We start from the raw sequence: 18,180 nt of genomic DNA, 5'->3' as shown, positions 1-18,180 counted from the left end.
TATAAAGAGAGGAAATCAATTGCAGCATCACATCGCCATGTGGAGACAGTCGGACATGTCTGACCTGGTTTGTTAAGGCGTGATTGGACGGTTACTTTTCTGAAGAGGGGTTTAATCAAGCAGTCAGTTGGACAACGAAATAAGCTGATCTGGCATTATTCAGCTCTTGTAATTCCATTCGGCACATCTTCAACATGCAAAAAGCCACATCAGCATTTTGCATCCTGACAGTCTTTTAAAACAAAGCCACATTTGCTAAAAGCACCAACTGTTGGATATTTAAACAGCTTTACTTATTAATGCATTGTCCCAGTTTATTGTAGGGTCCAACGTGAGCCGGCGTCAATGTGTGTTCGCAGGACTAAAATAAATATAGATGATTTTACAAGCCTCAGCAGAAATCAAAGCACTCAAACCAGGTCATCGCTACTTCTAAATGAGCGCTCAAGCGCTCGCCAAAATGTCCACACGTTCTGGAAGGTCTCTCATCTTTCTCATCTCGTTAGGACATTCGGCGCTCGCTCAGGTTGCGTTGCAGCACTACTGTGGGTGCGCGTCGCGAGGAGCAAGAGTCACAAATGCGATTTGGACGAAATGGAAGTGCGAGCGCTGCCTGAGCATCTCGTGGCACGTGGTGTGTATTTCAGAGGATCAGATAGGCAAATGATTTAAAAAAAAAAAAAAAGGCTTTGAGAGGAGTAAAGGGAGCGTAGGAGTTGGCGTGAAGGAGACGGAGCTTCATCTGTGCTGCGAAAAGATGGTAGAAAGAAAAGAGGGAGGGAGGAGGGGGGACAGGGCGAAGGACGAAGGGCGTACTGGGATGTATGAGCGAACGCCAACCGGACAGTTTTTGTTAATACACTCCGTTACCGGAGGCTGCCAGAACACCTCACACACACACACACACACACACACACACACACACACACACACACACAGTCAGACACAAGTACACACCGGGAAGAGCACAGTCTCGTACTCCGGGCGTGTGTGTGAGCGAGAAACGGAGAGAGTGAGAAAGAGATGAGAAGAAAGAGGAGAAGGAGGGATGGCGTCGAGAAAGGCCAGATTGCGGGAGGATGATTCAGTTCACGATGCTGACGACGACGGCGACGTGTCTCGTTCTCTCCCTGTGCGCTCTTCTGTCACATGCTGGCAGTGTTGTGCAAGTTACAGATCAATTGTAATTGATAGGAACTTGTTCTACGTCCTCTTTTGTGCGAAAATGTAAATAGGTGGAAAAATACAAATAGTAATGTATGGCAGTGTTCTTCATCCAGGCCATCACAAACAAACAGAAATATAATGATAATAATAAAGTCAAACGTGTATAGCACTTTGTGCACTCAAAGTTGCTTTATATACCGATGCTAATACCAGTATCTGATTTGATACTGCAAAGAGTACTCATACTTGCGAGGACTACGTGACGCACGTTTCAGTGTCAACAGACCTTTCTCAGACGTTCTCATTTGAAACGGTTTAGTAAACCTGCAATCTTGACGGCAGTTCAGAAAATCCGCTGAGCCAGCGTCAAGAACATCAGCATTTACAGCGAAGCAAACTGTACTTAAAAGCTTTTTTCTTTTTTTTTTAAAATCCCTGCTCCGGCCCAGAACGGTGGCGCCGGCGTGAGCACCGCCTCGGGCTCAGGTGCACACGGGCACAAGCTTCCAATTACAGTCACACCAGGTAATTCCATGGCGACCCGTACATACCTGGATGGTCTCGTCCAGCTGACAGGAAGAGACCTCAAGCTGCCACACGTGAACACAGAGGACGGCCTTGGAGAGACATCTGGACTGGGGGGGGTGGAACAAATGGTGATAGAGAGTGTGAGAGGAAATGAACATCTGGCTTCAACACAGCCCTGGAGGGCATGTTGCGTCTCGCTGTTTGTAACATAAGCAAAAAGACTTTTCTTTTAAATGTGTCGTGCCAAAAGCCTGGATTCATGCATTTCATCCAGAATGACAAAGACGGGGAAGATTCGCCCCGGAGCTGTTGGCTCACACTTCTTGCTCGGACGTGGTGACCTATTGCAAAAAAAACGACCTCGCTCAACATAATTCGAAGAGACCTCACGGAACACAGCGTTTTTAATTCCTGCTACTTTCTCAACAAGCTCAGCAGATCTGACAGGATTCTGACGTCTTGACACTGTGCAGATGTGAAACGCGGATGAAGCCATCAGAAACGTTCAACACCGATCATGTGGGAGAACAAGGGACGGCACAACGGCTCATTAACCGGCCATTCACCATGAGGAAACTGCCATTTTAACCATGTCTCAACATTTGGACATTTCAACTTTTGAAGGACTCACCCAATACAATAGATATACAATTTGAGGACATTTCACACACCAAGTTTTCAGAAAATGCAAACTATTACTCAAATACACACAAATAGTGTTATGTTAAAGGTGTTTTGTGGGGACTTTCGTTATTGTTCCAATTTGTAGAAAGTAATAGACCAACCAACACAGTTGGTGCACTTTCACATGTGTGACTAATGTCGACAACTCTTCTGTCTTTCTGGTGCTGTATTTCAAATTGTGTTGTCTTCTTCGAACACGACATAAATGGCTTGAAATAGCTCGTTATGATGACCTTTGGTCCGTGCACACAAGAGAAAAAGCACCAAAATAGCCATCAACAACTTTTACATTTGACATTAAGTGAAGAAATCAACGTACTTCGTTTTGAGCAGGACCTGCCTCTGTCCCGCTCCCCTCCAAGATTTGGTCAGGGGTTTTTTCAGGTCTCTCCTCATTGCAGCCTTCAGTCAACTATGATAAAAAAACAACAAAAAAAAAACGATAGAAAACATTCAAAAAATGTAAAACTGTCATACAAGGGTCCACATCTGGTTGGCAAGTTTCATGTTGATACCAAAAACGTTTTTTGAACATGCGGTTCCCCCGATAACAATAAATCACCTATAATTAAGAAATCCTGTCAGTTAGTGGAAGTGTATCGACGTTGCGGTTCTCTCAAGATTCTCTGGCAATAAAGCCCCGTTTACACAACAATGTGAAAACAGAAAACTTTCGTTATGTTCCGGGGTGCTCTGAGCCACTGAAAATGCTACTTTTTGAAAATGGCTCCCAAGGTGCAACTTTTTGAAAATGCTACGACTCCGTCTCCCATGCAAATGGAGGAAAACACAACTTTTCTGAAACAGTGCTACTGCGCTGGCGCACAATGGCTATAATGATTAGTTCTGCACATGCTCAGTAGACGGACTAACAGAATCATGTTTCCTCCATCGTGTCTCCCCGTCCATATTCTCCTCGGTAGTTTTATAGTTGACAGTCGCCGTAATAACAGTCCAACTTGTTCGTCTGTCCACTAGAATGTCTGTGTTCTCCCATCGTTAATGTTTATGGCGTATTGTTTTCTGCTGCGTGTGTGTGTGTGTGGTTTTATTACAAAAACAACCAACAGCGAGTACTCGTCGCCTGACACGCTAGTGACATCGTTTTCATAAAATCTTCTGGAATGGTAACGCAAAAAAGAGGTTCACTTTCACTTGAATCGTCGTGTAACGGGGCCTCAGAGATGAGAAAATGTTATGTTGAATGAATTATTTGCCATTTGAAATCGTTTGGACCCTTTTCTTTCTTTTACATTTGCCTGAAGTGCATTCCCATATCAGATATTCGCTTTGCATATCAATAAAGATTTTATATCAACTTTCTAAACCCATCTTTCACAGCGTAACTGCATTATTTAGGGGTTGAAAATCTTATCGATGGGGTCATATTGCTCATAGTGACCATACCTCAAAGCGAATAGACTCCGGTTGGACCTTGGCGTTTGCATGTTCTCCCAATCCAAAAACCTTTTTTGACTGATAAGCCTGAATCACCCATTGAGCATCATTGTGTTGGTCCTGTGACAACCTGTCAAGGGTGTTCCCTCCCTTTCACCCATTATCTGTTGGGATTGGTTTCAGCCCCCCCCAAGGACCCTCGGATGGATAAAAGGGTGTATAGAAGGCTGATGGATGGAATATTTTTAGTTTATTGTACTCCACCAGCAATGAAAAGGAAACCCATGCCCCGGCTCACAGGCACCAAATACTGAGAATTATCAGTCGCAGTTCACAGAATAGTGACAGTCTCAGCTCAGGTCATAAAATGTTAAAGCTTTTATGAAATAAAACATTCATGTTTTGGGGAACGCTGGGACCTGGAAGGAAAATGTGACATAAATTGAAAATATTCAGCCTTAATGGAAAGCCCGTCGTGATATTTAGATATGTATGCTGGTCAAATAAGAATAAACCCTTCACCTGGATAAGGCCTTTCATCAAAGGTCAGGGGATTGACAACATTATTAGAAATGAGCCTCTTGAGAGCAGAGATATCCCTACCAAAATACAACATTTCAGCTTCCTCTCTTTAATACAGAACTCCAAAGTTCGACCTAGAATTAATTTAGTACACTCCTTAAGATCAGACAGTGAAGTGGTTAGAGACCCATGGTAAGGAAAAGAAAACTGTGGTTTGAGGGATTCTTTGTAACATGAAAATACAGATCTCGTGGCAAAATTACACAGAATTTAGCAAAACGCTCTTTCACCCTGAAAGGACATTTTAACCACCAGCAGGAGTCACACCATTTGTCAAAATGTCCAGAACATCTGTGCTGCTATGTACAAAATCACTCGGTCTCGCTCATAAAAGGCACATCCTCGACGGCACAATACTTTAAGAGGAACCATGACACAGCTTGATTGAGGGGATTGAAGTGCTCCACACCTTGACCCGTACAGGGAGGGTTTTTTTTTTTTGTTGCTGAAATACATTCATCACAGGAAAAAGCATGACGAGCCAAATTCCACAGCTGAACCATTATGACTCAAACATAAAAGGAGAAACACCAAAGGCAAAGTACAATGTAGATGAAATGAATTTAATTTAATTAAACTGTGGCCCAGTGCAGGGAGTGCACTCTCCACTGCTTACGAGCAGCACAATGGTTTGGAGAAAATCCCTGTGTTGTCGCAGAGAGGGACTTCGATGAACGTGTTCTCCGCAAGGTTCAGTATAATCAGGTGCGATGAAGCAGAAAACGTGCCGGACGTGACGGAGCCACAAACATATAAATGCTTATTAAACATGTAAGTTGTCCAATAGGAGCACGGAGAAGAACTAGTTCAAATGACATTTCTGAAGAACCCTCAAGAACATTGTCCAAACATGTCAAAGGTATGTTTTAAAAACCCACTTGCTTGATCAGAAGAATGCAAACTGCTTATGGATGGGAACTCCAGGAAAAACGGCAGGACTCTTAATTTAGAAACCGGAGAAGTTTTCAGTGATACCAAGTAATGACATAGATGGTCATGACAATGCAAATACTTTGGAGAAATGCCTCATACTGTATGTAAGGGAGCCCATGAAAAATATGCTGTCTGAGGAGCCGTTGAGACGACAACGTTTCAAGTTAAAACGCGTCACTTTTGCGTTTTCATTTTAGGAAAGTTTTGCGTTTGAACACATTGTGTGTTTACACAGAAACGGCAAAATGCTGGAAAACAAAGAGTTAACATGTTGGGCCACAAGAGCGCGCTGTTGTTTGCTGCATGTGGGTGTGGATTCATTACTAAGACGGAGAACAACGCTTGGCAAACATGAACAATGGGAGAACACGGACATTCTAGTGGACAGACGACTAAGTTGGATTGTTATTACAAGTCCCAGGAGAATACGGACTGGGAGTCATGGCACAACGGAGGAAACAATCTTATTGTCCATCTACTGAGTATGTGCAGAACTACCATGTGATAGGAAAACACAGATTTCACCAAGAATAGCAACTGCAATCCAATTATTGATATTTTAACAGGTGAACTGATCCAAAGACAGACGGATGTGGTCTTGGAGGTACCAACCAAATGGACCAAGTCAACGAAGAGCAGGTTTTGATTCTCCTCTATTCGTAAATTTGACCCGATAGTGATTTTAAAGCATTCACTTGGAAGGGTGCCAGCCTACCGTAGATTGTGATATAGTGTGATATATTATCTTTTTTTGCTGTTTTACAAATGCAAATCATACACCCAAAAGGCAACTCCATCCACATCTGTTTTATCTAATGAATAAAATGTTTGCAGTCTGTTCTTTCAACTTCAATCACTTTTATTGCAGCAATTAGCTTCAGTGAGAAAACAAGTCTAGACTTGCATATCAAACACGTTTCCTTTTCGTTGGGTTTGGCGAGTGAAATTTAAGGCGGAACACTCGGATTTTACAAATGAACAGACACACGTGTTGACACTTGAACAGCGCATCAACATTATTTTATCTTCTATTGCGTGTCGCATCCTGATACACTTTTTGATCTCAAGCATTCCACATTGTGTCTTCCTATAATGAAAGTAGCTCACCTGTCATTCATGCAAAATTCACGGGAAAGTTCGATACGCATGTGTCAAACAGTGTGTTCAGTTTGCTTTAATGGTAAGCTGTGTCAGTCAAATGGAGACAAAAACATCAGAGATGGAAAACATGTTACAGTGAGAAAAGCTGAAAGCCACTCGGTCTTTCTGCGCAGTTTGCATGTTTTCCCTGTGTGTTTGAAGGCCACTAGTTGGCACTGTTGTTTGTTTTTTGTAATGAAACCCCACAGAAAACCACGAGTGAACGACTTCCTCCTTGCTGAAACCACAGGGCAGCCTGTCACAGTGCAAACACCGGGAAACAAGGCAGGCGACCACACGCACTCAAGGGAATTCAGAGTCACCAACGAACCTCAAATGCATGTTTCTGAAGAGCGTATCAGAGAGGTGGCTGTGGGTCAGTCGCTTCGGGTCAATCACACATCTCACCCATACCAATGTTTTAGTGCGTTTCCGAATTGCTCCCGGTGCAGGAAAAACACCTCGCATGGCAGCCGTCACCTGTGCTGTGTGCATGAACGGGTGAATGTGACTTTAGGCTCCTTTTACACAATAATGCTTCAAGTGAACCCTCAGAGTTTTTGTTTCAGAGAAGTTTTGTTTTTAAACTTTTCGGACAAATATTGTTTTCACGTTGCGCCACTAGTCGGCGCTGTTGTTTGTTTTTGTAATGAAACCCCACAGAAAACAATATGCTGAAAACATTGACAATGGGAGTACACTGCTATTCGTATGGACAGGCGATCCAAGTTTGATTGTTATTACGGTGACCGTCAACTATAAAACTACCAAGTCCAGGAGAATATGGACTGGGAGTCATGACACGATGGAAGAAACTTTGTTCTTATTGTTCATCTGCTGAAGATGTGCAGGATAACTATTTACTACGGCCCGGGTGTGCATTTACATACAGACATTTTCCAAAAGTTGTATTTTCAGTGGCTTTGAGCACCGTTATTGTGTTAACAGACCTCTAAGACCCTGTGTATGCGACAACGTTTCACGTGACAACACCAAATCCGCAAAAAAAAAGGGGTTGCGTTTACACTGCAGCAGCGGACACAGAGACAACGATGTAGTTAGTATGCTGGGCCACTGAAGGGCGCTGTTGCTTGATTTTGTAATGAAACTACACAGACGTGTGCAGAGAACAATACACTATAAACGTGAAGAAAATGGAGAGAACCTGACATCCGCATGGACTGATGATGCATCAGATGATATCAACTATTAAACTACTGATCTGGAAGATAAAACAAGAATATGGGCCGTGAGTCGTACAACTACGGGCCGCCATGTTTGTTTACAACTGGATGAGCAGGAGGGAGGGGGAGAGATGTGCATGCGCAGTAACAGGCTCTGTCGCCTCCATCAGTCTCCGCAGGAGGGATTTGCGCCGTGAAAGAATCTTTCCACCTTGGGAGCCGGATTAAAAACTTTGCAGATACAGTGCATCGGCAAACTGGTGTTGTGTAAACGGACCCCCCCAAAAGTGAAGAAAGTTTTGCGGATACGCTCAAATTCGTTGTCGTGTAAACGGGGCCTAAAACATATCAAACTTCTTTGTGTTTTCATTTAAAAACGTCCCGTATGTCTAGGAGAATAAAGCCCTTTGAGCCTGTTAAAGCAATGAAACTCCATGCAGACGAGCTCAGATTCAAGCCTTGTTGCTTTTCTTGCTGTGAGGCCAGCAACCATTAGACCATCACGCGGCCACGCACATATGTTGAATATATGAAAAGTTTCTTTGGAACTGAACACAACATGTGACCTGCCCTTTTGCACTATTAGTTGATAAAAAAAATAAAAATAAAAAAAAACTACCTTCGTGTCAAAGCCCAGCTCAGTCTCGAAACCAGGCCTCTTGTTTTCTCAGCGGAGAAGCAAACGTGCATTAGAAAAGCCTCAGCAGTCGATCTGGGTCTCCTTTGGTGTCGACACAACACGCTGCTGCGGTGTCAGAGAAATGGACGGAGTTGTGTGGCAGCCTGCACATTTGTCAGTAAATATCTCATGGCTTGGGGAAAAAAAAAAATGAAAGAAAAAAAATATAGGGTGCATTAGCTGCTGTGACTGTGAGTCCACAGAGGCAGGGGAGAGGAGAATGGAAATATGGCCCTGGGGAGAGGAAAGTGAGCAATATACTGCAGCTCCCTGGAGCCTGCTGTTCCAGGCACAACCTTTACACCGCCCTCCTCCGGGACCAGTCACTCGCTGATTCGCATCAATATTTAACACACTACATCCTGACCCAACTTATGGCCGCATCACAGGGCGACACAAAGGCACACCAGTGCACGGGTAATGGTGCACTTTAAAGCGCATTTAGAATGAAGAGAGGGGGAGGGGGGGGCGGGGGAGGTGTGCACGTTTTGTTCTACTATACGTATACACATCTTGGTGTAAAGGTCAAGGTGAGACTCCACATCCATCCTTATTGAACTGGGTTCACGTTACCATGAGGGAATCTTAGAGGTAAAGACACAACGTATTATTTTGATCAATTTAGTGCATCATTGTCTGGTTTTTTTGTTTCACATTCGACCAAAATAATTCCATAAATTGTTCTGATCGTATTTCATTGAATTGTGTGAAATGTTCTCATTGGGGTTCATCAAGATCCTTTTTTTTTTTTTTGTATTGTGGCTCCAACATAGAAATTCAACCAGACTACTGTGAGGGACATTTGAAATATAATTACAATCAAAATAAGGGTTCATACCTGGAACTGTTGATGATTACTAAAACTGACAAATCAATAGAATTGCACTTGGTTATGGTTACTGGTCCCAGAGGTTGGGACGCCATGTGAGTGACGGAACGACTTTAAAGCCTCCTCTGCTATCTGTATTTAAGTGTCGGTCTTAAGCTTGTTTTTTTCTAAAATTCAACCTGATTCTCTGTAATAAATCAATTAAACTTGATATTTGAATGTGTTAATGAGTCATCCTCTCCATCAGGATCAAGCCAACACAGAAGGACTCAAAAAAATGAACAAAATAATAAAAGATGTTTCTAAAATTGCTGCTGATATTGATCCCGCATCATGAGTTTCTAAAGTATTTCAGGTATTATATGAATCAGATTTAACCACTGAGCGGATCAACAATGTATATTCGGACAGTTAAAGTGTAATTTTCCCTCATTTAGGATATTTAATCTATCAATAAGTTGACAAATGCTACGAGTGGTAAAATCCCTTGATGCGCTGTCATCCTGACAAGTCAGGTTGGAGGCTTACATAATTAATGACTCGCCGATGCTGGAAAGGATTTAGTTTCATGGCTTCTGGCCAAAGTAAAAATAGTACAGTAAAGTCCTGTCACGCAGTTCTTTCTGATCCTAATATTCTCTGACTCCCATCGCTGCTTTCTATCTGCACTCAGCCGTGCGGCACCGCCTGTCCCATCAAAGCGGCATCACACTCAGCTGCACATTTACCGTCCTGTTGGTCTGTTTGCTCAGTCAGAGCAGGACTTTGAAGGCTTCCTTCTAAGTTAATGGCCCAGTTAAGGAAAGCGACGCCGGCTGTTTTTAGAAGCTGTCCAGAAAGCGACGCTGACAGGAGCCTTGTTTTACCTCATTTCATCTCATTTGAAACTCATGTCCTCATTATGTCAGCGCCGCGATGGAGCTGTAAATAAAGGTGGAATAACAGACAAACAGGAGACGGCGGTGAAAGAAGAGCGACAGAGACTCCGTGTCCCGTGGCTCTCGGAAACACAAAGGCTTCAATCAGGATATGAGCTCTAATTTGCCAGGACCTGTCGGGCTGGTGCAATCGCTCTCGCTCGAGAAACCGCACACGACCTGAAACTACAGCAGTGGAAAAAAAAAAAAAAGACAGGAATACATGCACAGCCACGGCGCCAAAAAAAACAACAAAAAAAGAAACGCAAGCACCCCAGGGTGCTGCTCTTTGTACATTTATAGAAATATAAGTGTGAAGGTTCTGTTGTGTTCCGAGGCCTCGTTCCCGTGCCATGGCTTCGTTTGTTTCAAACCTCTAAGTGCGTTAGCTTGTGTGTCTTCGAACCATTCGGATTTCCAGTGTTTTCATTGCCTCGCTAAGCTCCAGCAGATGTTTCTCTGCTTTTCTAAAGACCTTCTCGGCAGCCTGGGCGGAATATCAGAATACCTCTTCCTAATCCACTTTACCCACTAATCCCTGCTCCGTAGACCTGTTGGCGTGCATTTTATACAACACGCTGTCTCTCTAGCTCGCACTCTCTCTCTCTCTCTCTCTCTCTCTCGCTCTCTCTCTCTCTCTCTCTCTCTCTCTCTCTCTCATTCACTGGGGGTCTTAGTGAGATCACTATCGAGGAAACCGGCAGAATTAGTTTGCGTCAACAGACCAGGGGAGGGATCTCGCTGCCGCTTGATTTACTGATATTCAGAGGAAGCGGAATTGATCGCGGAGCTGTGGGGCCTCGGCCACTGTCGGCTGGGGCTTTGCCGGAGTGAGTTAAGGTTTCCCATTCCGCCGTTGGCCCGCCAAAACGATGGGGACTGGATTTAGCTCCCTGACAAAAGCTTCAGAGGGATGTGATATGTCATCTGCTGCTGTGGGATACAAGAGGGGGATATTCACAGACACAGCGTAAATAAAGCCAAAAAAAAAAAAAAAAAAAGGAACAGGCAGTGCTGGAGCTGCTGCACAGACAGCCCACATCTCACAACCCTGAATGAATGACTGGAGGGTGAGATTTGATTCAGGCGACTGGCAGTGGGACATCTGCAGGGGGAGAGCAACAGAAATAAGCCAACTGGTGCATTTCAGTCCTTGTATCCTCAGAGTGCTTGCACTCGAAAGACCCCGGAATCTGAGGCGGACGAGTTGATTCGGCCGCTGAGGGTTGACAAATAGCCAATCTAACGCGTCTGGTTGAGCGTCCTAAGAGCCGAAGCCCCAGGAGCAGTTGAATGGAAACTGAGATGCAGAGAAATAATCATTTTATGGGAAATGATGCATTTAGGTTAAACACCACTGCGCAGTGTCTTGTTTAACCAGTGCAGTGGTACACACACAGAAAGTCAAGGGGAATGCATTGAAGTGGGATTCAGCGTTTCATTAAGTTGTTTATGACAAAGAATTGGCAGGTTTAAGGCTCCAATGATTCAGGCGGTTACCTTTTTTTTTTAATGTTTGTTTTGGATGTGACATGATATTTTCAAGCTAAAATGTAAAATATTAAGGTTTTGGGTCATCGGAGTCACTGAAAACGCACATTTTTTAAAACGGCTTCCAAGGTGGACGTTTTTGAAAATGCTCCCAATCTGTGGAAACGGGGAAAAGGGTAACTTTTCTGAATAGCTGCGACTGCACATGCTCAGTCGATGGACAATAAGAACAACGTTTCCTCCATCGAGCCTTGACTCCCAGTCCATATTCTACTGGACTTGGCAGTTTTATTTTGACAGTCACTGTAATAACAATCCAACTTGGTCGCCTGTCCACGAGAATGTCCGTGTTCTTCCATTGTCCTCAGCCCTCTTCATTGTGATGCATAAACAACTCTGTAGCCCCAGCCCCATATATCGACTTTCTCTGTTGGGGGGAGTAATGACATGCAGGACAATAAGCCACTGAAAATGTCAATCGAATGTGGAACACTCCCCCTTCTTAGCATGTTTAATAATTGACTAAAGTCTGACCTTGGTCTCATGCAGGAATGATTAGATTTAAAAGCACAATCCACATTTTTTTTTTTAAGTTAAAACATTCATATATGGCTAAAAACAATTAAGTGATGCCATTTTCACAGAAATCTCTTCAGATGCAGTTTCATGCACAAGCCAGATTTGTTTGTGATGCATTGGCATTTGGCAAATGTCACATATTCAAATCTGAAGCGATGGGCTGCTCGTTTACACAAATTCTGACACGTCTTTCTCCGATTTGTCCCACAGAAATGCAGATTGTTCTATCAAATCTGAAGTAATATTCTCCCTGTTCTTGCGAATCAGAGAGTCCTTCAATGTATGAGCCTCTAAATTTGCAAGAAAACGTTAGAGAGTTGTTGTTTTTTTTGTTCTTCAGTGAAAAGCAACACTCACAGCTGATGCATTTTTATGGTTGTGACACATTTCTCATACAAATTTCTCCACATGCGAGATACATAAAGGGATATCTTATCTTATCTTATTTTGAAATCCCCCTTTGGACGCCTGCTATTTATACAAACACTCGTTGGGCAGGTGAGGAAAGTTAAACCCTGGGCTGAGAAATAGTTGTACGGTCCTGGTCCTGCTTTTAAAAAGCAGTGTTGGTCAACTTACTTGGAAATAGTAATTCGTCACTGATTACTTCTCCGAGAAAGTAATCAAGCTATTTTAAGAATGACTTTACTTTCCTAAGACATGAATCGCTACCTGAATACGCTATGAAGCAATGATAGACCTTTCAGCCTCGTTCCAATCGTTCTGCATGTTCCATCATATAGAATTAAATCAAATTAAACATGGTCTTTTTTTTTTTAAAACTTGGTTTGTTAGTTTCAATCTTGTAACTTCATGCAGATTGCATCAAGCAGAAATTATATTACGTGCAACAGTCTCTTGATAAAAACTTATTTTCTGCACATTTCACCACATAAAATAAGAATGTTTTCGTTTGAATAGATGATGTAAAGAATTTTACTGCAATATTTTATTTACAGTTACTTCTGATGCGTCACTGCCCGCCAGTGTTCAGATTTCCGTGGCTGGCAGGTTGAGGGTTCAGTGTTGGTGTCCTGTATGATGTTAAACTTTGACCAACTGCAATGTCCGTTCTCCTTTCATCAGACTGAACCTGAAACTGAGAAGTTCGTAATGATCTTATCCTTGAAACCTGAGCCACGGTTGGCACCATTCAGACTGAAAGTAGTGACCGCAAAGACGTTTGAGTTTTGGACAATCAGACGTGGACCTTTTTTCCCGGCTGCTGAGGAAGCTCATTTCAAATACGAACACTCAAGTCTAAAAATCCATTGATTTGTGAGACTGAATTAAGGGAAACTGTACCTGCTAATGCTGAAGCTGAGAGTCTGTGTAATGAGCAGTGACGAGTGAAGCGACTCCTTTCCAGTTTTCATGTATTTCACTGTAACTGTGTCACACATTTTATCAGCGGAGTCAGTTGCTAACATGTTCATGCCAGAAACTCCGGGGGTTCGAGTAACGGCACCGTCTCTTAACATTGAGCGTAGATGAACGACGCGTCTGAACGTTCATGGCAGAATCCCACAGCTGTCTCGCTCTATCCGTCCATCTGGCCTGTGCACGTTTGACTGACAGCTTCAAAAAGATGTCTGCTTCAGCTAAATTACAACATCGAACCTCAGCGTTTCTGCCTCAATCAAATAGACTGCGATGCCGAAACAGAACGGGCGACGCTGAAAAACTTGAGACTTTTAAATGCCAGCGTGTTCTGCAACCTCCGGACCGATCCGCAGGTTCTCTGTTTGTACCGTGCTATTTTCTCACTTGGTCTCTTAGCAACGGGCACTTTGTCAGCCGCGTCGGAGCGTTTCTGTCTGAGGTGTTACGACAAGGTGTGGGCAGCCAGCGACGTCCTCGGCCGAGCCGGTTTGATCTCAGACGTTTTAATCCTCATTAGAGATCGGGAGACAGACGAAAGCAGCCGCTCGTCGTCGACCCCCCCCCCCCCGCCGGGTGACGGGCCGTCCCTTCCAGCAGGGATGTTTGAGTCACTCAAGTCCAAGTTTGTGATGCGTCGTCTTAATTTTCACCTCGCCTCAAGTCGGTGATACCCCACAGTTATGACTAAAGAAGCCACTTCTCTAACTGTTGTTCGGTTCCGAACTGGAAAACAAACTGTTCCTCCTCTTTCATTTGAACCTTTCAAGAAAAAAGAAAAAAAGCCATGGAATTGTGTCCTAAAGGGGGGAAAAGCCATCAATCATGGCATCTTTTTGTTGATAGATACATCCAATGAGTTATTTCTGTACCTTAAGGATTTTCCCATTGAAAAAAAAACAACGATGCGGAATAAAGTTCACCTCCTCCGGCAGACGTCTGCTCGGTAAAAGCCAAACAATAACCTCACCTTTGAAATTCCTGCCATGTCAAGGGAACGAAAACATGAAGGGGAAATAAGAAATGGAAGGCGCGGCGGTGGAGAGCAAATACGGGCGCGTGAAAGACGGTTCAGGGAATGCAGTTTGCATCAGAGCATTTATCGACGTCTCTGATGTATCGTTTTACAAAAAAAAAAAACAAAAAACACTCAAACACTGAAAGAAACTGTTCAGACCGTCACTTTGCGATCGACATACAGATGTGGTGAAATGCCACAGACGTGCCAGGGTGCACGGAGAACGGTGCAACTTTGAACATTTTGAAACGTAAAGAACGTGAGATGCAAATAAGAGCAAAAAGAAGATGCAGATTTTTACCCTCCACTAAATGACATGTTTATATATATATATCTATATATATATATTGTATATATATAGTCATTCACATTAGTTTAAAGTTAGACCCTGCATGCTTCTCACATTCACAGTGATAAAATTGACCTTTGGCTTGGAAAGGTCAATTGTGCACTTTCTCCTCTTTGATTAATTTGATAAGTGATGATTTGTTTGATTTAATACACTATATTCATTCCGTCACACTGGAAGACATCGTTTTTGATGTGTAGCTTTCGATAATCCAACAATTTATATATACTTTAAATAATGACACCGTGCAGTCCAACACTTTCCCACCTGGATTGAAGCCCCATTGATGGTCTACGCTAGATCTGCATACGGATACACACGGAACCATCATATGTCAGTATATTTTCTCGAAGTTGATAGATACACACCAAAGGTAATATCAAATGACCAAACCTTTATAATATATTTACAGTTTTCAAAATGTGCCTGAGTGAGTGACCTCTGTATTGGAAATTAATTGCTTGCACAGCTAAACAATGATCATTTTAAATATTTGAAATTAAGTTCTTCGAGGGTATGTGAGCTTAAATATCCAATTGATAGAATAAAAAAAGAACACAATAGTGATTTTAACGGGGATCCACTGGATAGGACATCTGATGTGGGAATGATTTCGATTATCCCTCCCAAACTAAAATCAACTGTAGCTTAACAAATAGGTGGAGGCAGAGTTCGTCAAAGTCTATCTGCAGGTTTTCCTATAGATTTGTATTAGTTTCAGTTCCGGTTTCAAAGGGATTCCTTTGACGACACTCGATTGGTTAAATTGATTTTAATTCAAAGCTCGGCACAGAGCCGCTGCCTTGGTCGTAGTCTAAAACACTTGCTTGACTAAATAAGGCCCTTTTAAGATGTCACTCTGGACTTTTGGTGAATTGTGCTGGAGTGGGCGCTTTGAGCATGAGTGGCAGTTTGAGTGAGGGGAGTTTAACACGTAAATGAGCCAAAAGCTGGAATCTGCCTGACGCACAAAAACCAAAAGCAAAAAGATTGGGAAGAGAGAAATTACGAGTTTGGAAAGAGAGAAGACGAAAACAAAAGACACAGAGAATGGTTGCGGGGTGGGGGGGGGGAATGGACAAACAAAAACAAAGCAAAGACAGAGAGGAGCAGAGCTCAGGCTTCCACTGAATGGTAATTAAAGGGGAAAATGTCATTAATTAGCAAACAGGCCAGCTGTGGCGCTCTTTAAAGCTCTGCTTCCTAACATTAAATATAGATTACAGGACATGCAGAACACACACACACACACACACACACACACAACCACACACACACGCACACATTGAGACAAAATAACAGTGATGCACAGATCTAATTAGTGGGATTGATTTTTCTAACCCCAGTGGAGAGACAGCAATAGGAGAGCGAGATTCTCCAAATGCCACTCCTCTGCAGGAATCCGCTCACTCTGGGGTTACGAAATGAAAGACAAACTGACAGAAAGTGGAAGAAAAATGGTAGAATGGCGGGCGGGAGGAGGAAAAGGGTGGAGAGATGGGCAGGCAGCTGTCGCCGGAGAGAGAAAGCAGCGGGGTGAAAATATAACCGGAAGAGGGGATGGAACCACGGGAGCAGGCTGATGCCGGTGACTTGTTCAAGTGGCACGCAGGCCTCTGCAGTGGAGGGGAACCAGCGGTGTAAGAAGAAGACCGGACTGGTAAAACGGTGAACAGATTTAATTCACATGGAACCGTGTGAGTGATCACATTCGCCCATTCACACACAGGCAGTTTGCAGTCCTAAAGTTGCATTACTGCCATCTGCTGGTTCAATCTACATTGTTCCCCACCGTTTTTGTTGTCCCTGATGACTGTTTCCCTTCTTCTTCTTCTTCTTCTTCACTTGGCATCCGTGAAGTTGCACTACTGCCATCTGGTGGTTCCAGCTAGTCCATACCATTACCGCTCGTCCCAAAAAAAAAAAAGAAAAGAAAAAGAAAGAAAGAAAGAAGAAAGAAAAAAAGTGTGTGTTTATTAATGCACTTAGTTTGCATGACTGAAATGCAACAGACGATGATCTTTCATCTTCTCCAAGCGGTGCCTCTCCCATCCGCTTTGCATGGGACATTTCTTTGCAGTCTTTTAGGATTTATTCGGAACCAGTTCGCCGTTAACATCCCAAAATCTAATCAATTGGTTCTTGGATGATGAGAAATCATCCTTGAAGATTTCATGTAATTTGTTTTTTTGCGAAAAGTTGGTCAAATATATATACAAATAAATAAAGACACGCAGACAAAAACATAACCTTCCCCCATCATTCAGTGGCAAAGCACCTGCATCCTGTCCTTGTTTGGTCACGCCCACCACCAGGCATCGCAGTTCATGGACTGTGGAAAAGACGTGATGATTTATCGATATGATTTACATATAATGTAGCAGAAAATGAAGCGGATTGCCTTGTAGTGGGATACAGAGCTACACGCTGTGACTAAAACACTATCACACACCACTTGGAAGCGGCTGCCACGCAAGGCGATCAATCCAACCATTGGGAGCACATGGGAATCAAACCTGCAACCTTGCGATTAAGAGACCGACCACAGGCACCAGGAAAACAAAGCAGCAAAAAAATACAACAAAAACTCCTGTTGTTCATTTCTCATCCGTTTCTTCAATCACTGATCATTTGAAGGGATCCAGTGACTTTTGCCTTTTGGGATTCATTGACAAAAAAAACTAAACATTTCCCGCCAATTCCTTGATGGTTTTGTATACATAATCTGGACACCAGGTTGTATTGACATTGTATTCAGATGCATACTTTGATATGGAGTTTCCCTCCTTTTCCAGCAATAGAAGCTTCCAGTCCTCTTCCTTCAGATATCTGAGTGGTTCTCATGAATGACGAATGAATGGGCACAAAATCAAAGAGGTCAGGCTCTGATTTTAGACTTTTCCAGTTCATCTCAAAAATGCTCACCGGGGTTGAGTTCAGGCAGAGTTCTTCCACGGCAAACTCATCAAACTTTTATGCCTTTAAACGACCTCGCTTTGCAGGCACGACCGTGCTGGAATAGAAAAGGGACTGCCCAAACCAAGATGTTCCCACAAAGATGGTAGCGTTGGTCTTTAAATGTGCTTGAGTCCAAACAAATAAGGCAAAGGGTCTTATTGAAACAGCCCTGGGCAAATACGTCTGTTCATAGTGACGAGATCACAGCACTATACTGCTTAATCCTGCAGGGTGTTGGAGCCACTGGTGGAGGGTACGAACACCCTGGAAGGGTCGCCAGTCCATCACTGGACAAACACACGGAGACAGACAACCCCCCCCCCCCCCCCCCCCCCCCCCCCCCCCCCCCACACACACACACACA

Source organism: Lipophrys pholis, assembly GCF_963383615.2.
Source record: "Lipophrys pholis genome assembly, chromosome: 22".
Lineage (NCBI taxonomy): Eukaryota > Metazoa > Chordata > Actinopteri > Blenniiformes > Blenniidae > Lipophrys > Lipophrys pholis.
The sequence above is the reverse complement of the archived record's forward strand: the minus strand, read 5'-3'. Positions refer to the sequence as shown.